The sequence below is a fragment of the Triticum dicoccoides genome, chromosome 5B (genome assembly GCF_002162155.2).
Source record: "Triticum dicoccoides isolate Atlit2015 ecotype Zavitan chromosome 5B, WEW_v2.0, whole genome shotgun sequence".
NCBI lineage: Eukaryota > Viridiplantae > Streptophyta > Magnoliopsida > Poales > Poaceae > Triticum > Triticum dicoccoides.
The window spans coordinates 564,338,191-564,342,745 of record NC_041389.1 but is presented as its reverse complement, the minus strand read 5'-3'; the positions used below and the strand labels follow the sequence as shown (position 1 = coordinate 564,342,745).

Genomic DNA, 4,555 nt, shown 5'->3' with positions numbered 1-4,555 from the left:
TTCTAGCCATGGCAAAAATTATGATATGTTGCCGTGGGAACACAAAATATGTTTGCCATGCCGACTCAGCCTCTATTGCCTTGACAAATTAAATCAAGGTTTCATTTCCATGGTAATAAAACAATAAAAAAACTAAGTAATTGACCATGGCAAATTTTATTAATTAACCATGGCAAATTTAGTTTATTGATCATGGCAAATTTTATTTATTGACCATGGCAAATTTTAAGTCCTTTTTTGACCATGGCAAATTTAGTTTATTGACAATGGCAAATTTTATTAATTGACCCTAGCAAATTTTATCAGAAAAGTTGCCATGCCAAATTGTAGAGATACAAATTATTATAAGTTTTTATCAAATAGTTGCCATGGCAACGTTGTGGAGTCAAAAAACTTCTTAGTTGTCGAAAAGTTGCCATGGCAAATTGTAGAGATAAATAATTCTAAGTTAGTTATCAGAAAATTGCAGAAACCCTATAGTTGATATATACTTGATGTAAAAAATGTTATGAAAATGGTTTGTAGTTGTGGCAATTTCTAGACATTATTTAGTATTGATCAGATGGCGAGTTAACAATATGTTCTTAAAACAAGATTTCAAGTTTTGGCATGGCGAACATGTTTATGTTTGTTTGCCATCATATGTAGAACTTCCATGATGCAAGTAGTTTCCTACACTTTTTCCCATGGCATTAACTTTTGGCCATCGCGTACCTGGCAATTCTTAATATTTATGTACCAAGCCAAATTTACCATGGAAAAAATATTTCTACACACTATGGCAGTTTTATTGAACATAACATGGCGAGTTCTGTTTTTTCCTTCATACATCATGCAAATTTGCCATGCCAACTTAATGTGTGTTGTTGGCGATGGCAAATTAAGATGTTTTTGCCATGGAAATTTTTACACGCCAATTAAGACTTGCCGTGGCAACTTTTAAGGTATGTTGCCATGGCAAGTTTAAATGCTTTTTATGGTGTGTTTTGACATGAAACCAAAATACACGTTTTTCCATAGCAATTTGAGATGTGTTCTTTGCCATGGATATTCAAGTTGTGTTTCCCCGGCAAGTGCAATTTCTTTTCTAATACAAAGCATGAAAAATTATAACAAATATTCAATGAAAATTTTCAATATGCATTCCCATGGCAAATTTTGTTCATGTTCTTTAATACACCCCCCCCTCCAAGTTCTAGCTCATTGAGCATATAATGGAATAGTCACATGTCAAATGGATGTCAATTTGATCTCCATTCCATTTTTATATTTAAAGAGCATGTCAAATTTATAGCTTGGTTAATTTATTTCTGTTGCCATGGAAAATTTCATTTTGTATTTTGCCATTGCAAATTTTACATTTTCATACCCATGACAATTTTACCTTTGCTCGTTCGGCAAAATTTCCTTTATTACCATGGCAAATTTTTCTTTTTAAATTTGCCATGGCAATTTCACTTTTTTTCCATGGCAATATTTTCATTCATTGACATGGGAAATTTACATTTACTGCCATGTCAAATTTACTTCAACATACATGGATTTTTTTTTCTTTTTTGGTTTTGCCAGGTCAATATTTTTATCTATTGACCATCGTAATTTTTGAGCATGGCAATTTTTCCTTTTAAATACGATGCCAAATCTATTTTTATCATGTACCATGGCAATTTATTGTCTGAACCATGCCTTTTTTGTACTTAAGTCAATGGTATCTTGTTTTCCGTTCTTTATCATGGCAAACATGGCAATTTTTTGAGCCATGGACTTTCGTGTTTTTTTCCTTCTTTTGGAACCATGGCAATTTTCCCATTTTTTCATAGCATTGGCAAAAAAAATTGTGCTCCATGACCAAACTGGGCTTTCTTTCTTTTTCAGGAGGCCCATCCATACTGACGTCATCACGTCGGAGCGAACAGTTTTGTTCGATCGATAGATCCACTTTTGTTCGGTACGTGCTCCTTCCCACTCCGAACGACTAGTTCGGACCAGAGTCGAGAGGCTCCCAACGTTCGTGCGTTATCGGTGTACTTTGGTAAAGGTAATAATTCATTAATTGGGCTTCCAAGAATGCAAAGCAATACTGGTAGAAGTTCGGTAATTCTGGCAGTATGAATGTAGGTGTGGTGAATGGTTAAAAAAATCAGTGTAAGATGGTACATGTAGGTTTTGATAGGAAGCTACAACAAGATGACCACGTGGCCTAATGGATAAGGCGCTCGCCTCCGGAGCGGGAGATTCTGGGTTCGAGTCCCAGCGTGGTCGATTGGTTTTACTTTTACATTTTTTGCGGCAAAATGTGTTTTCCGCCGGCAGACCGGATGAACGCTGGGCCGGTCACTCACGAGCCGCACATTTTTTTGCGGCAAAATGTTCTAGTTTTTCTTTTGGGAAACGTTTTCCGCAACCGGCTGAACACTCGGCCGGTCACTCGCGAGCCGCAGGATGGATTCCAATCGTGCTCCATGACCAAACTTCGGCGGAGATGAACAGTGGCGCCATGTTTTATTGCTGGAACCACTTAAGATCTTTGCTGGAACCCTTTTTCTATTTTGCTACAAATCGAGAACATGTTGCCATCACTATCATGATTTTTGCTACAATTTTGTTTTTTGCCGGAACCATATTTGATTTTGCTGGAAGTAGCATCACTTTTCCGCCGGCAGACCGGCTGAACGCTGGGCCGGTCACTCGCGAGCCGCACATTTTTTTGCGGCAAAATGTTCTAGTTTTTCTTTTGAGAAACGTTTTCCGCGACCGGCTGAACGCTCGGCCGGTCACTCGCGAGCCGCATGATGGATTGCAATCGTGCTCCATGACCAAACTTCGGCGGAGATGAACGGTGGCGCCATGTTTTATTGCTGGAACCACTTAAGATCTTTGCTGGAACCCTTTTTCTATTTTGCTACAAATTGAGAACATGTTGCCATCGTTGTCATGATTTTTGCTACAATTTTGTTTTTTTTACCGGAACCATATTTGATTTTGCTGGAAGTAGCATCACTTTTGCTAAAACATGTTGCCATCGTTGTCATGATTTTTGCTACAATTTTGTTTTTTGCTGGAACCATATTTGATTTTGCTGGAAGTAGCATCACTTTTGCTCAAACCAGCCGAAGCAGAGCTGGAACCGTTACAACGAGGTTGCGCCCGGGCACAACGGCGTCGACGACAGGAGTGTCCACCGGAGCTGCAAGCAGGCGGAGCGAGGTAGACGGAGGCGGAGGAGAAGACACAGGCGGGAGGGCTCACCGGAGGCAGAGGCAGAGTCAGGACAGCGTCAATCGCGTACGGGGCGAGGTGGGCGAAACGGGAGCGCCAGATCAAACGGTTCTAATCGCTGAAATCGGGTGGCTACGCGTTGACCGGCCCAAATTGGGCCGGTCGACCGGCGCCTAATACTCGCCTATTTGGGAAACCACGTGTTTATCATATAAAATTGTACTGTAAGTTACAAACAAACTCGGTCCACACCGGACAAATACCAGAAAGTACAACCATCATGTCATGACAGCAAGGCACACCTCACAAAAGAAGAAATTTATGAATAGCAAAATGTTGCAGTTTCAATCAAGTTCTGCTGCAACGACAGTGGAGATGGCAATTTGAGAAACACAGTGTTACTTTGAATCTGTCGGGAGCTCGCCCCCTCAGTTGCCGAGCGACTATTATGTGAAGACTTGATGAAATGTGCTTTCATGCCGCGGCATATTCTGTCCAACAAGTGCATGTCTTCCAGATACAGAAGAAAATGTACGTCAATGTGGTGAGCAAGCCGTCCGAGGCTAGCAGAAAGCTATACTCCCATTCCCAATGCATCTCATTTCTACGAAATCGTAGAAATATAGCATCAGCTATTATTAACCGCAGACCGCAGCAGCTATGCAAGATGAAGAACCTGTGTGGTTTGTGATTGTATCTGCCGTGCGAACAGTGTTTGGCATTGGCCACCTACTGCCCCACTATTTATAAAGTTAGTGTGCCATATGAAGGGACCATATGTTATGAATGCGTCCTAATTTTTCTTATACATTTATATATGTTAGAAAAGGACGGGAATGACTTATGTTAGAAATTAATTCGGGCATATGTTATCTCTGCGGGAATTGCTTTTTTTCTTCTTCTCTGGTATTGCATCAACCGACTATTAGAAAGGTATGTTTAGTTATTCTGAGGCTACGCAAGAGAGACGGGGCCAAGCATCGATTTACCTTATGCTATGAGTTTTTGATGTTGATCTGCTACGAAGGCCCTGTGTGGTTTATGATTGTATCTGCGGCGCCAGCAATGGTTGCAATCGGCCACCTACTCCTCCACTATTTATAGTGTTAGTGTGTCATGCGAAGGGACCGTATGTTATGAATGCGTATGTATTTTGCTCATGCATTTATGTTAGAAAAGGATGGGCACGACTTCTAGTAGAAAGGAATTCGGGCGCATGTTATATCTGCGGGAATTGTTCTATTTTTTGGGTATTGCATCAACTGATTATTAAAAATGGTTTGTTTAATTATTTTGAGTGAGCGTCGACCGCATAGTATAATTTCTTCCTTCACGC

The 4,555-nt window shown here is 40.4% G+C and overlaps 1 non-coding gene across 1 annotated transcript; it reads left to right on the top strand.

Moving 5' to 3' along the window:
• The first annotated feature begins 2,189 nt into the window (after nt 1-2,189).
• Nucleotides 2,190-2,262, top strand: TRNAR-CCG. Its single transcript has one exon. It is a non-coding gene; the product is annotated as a tRNA-Arg (tRNA).
• The last annotated feature ends 2,293 nt before the right edge of the window (nt 2,263-4,555 follow it).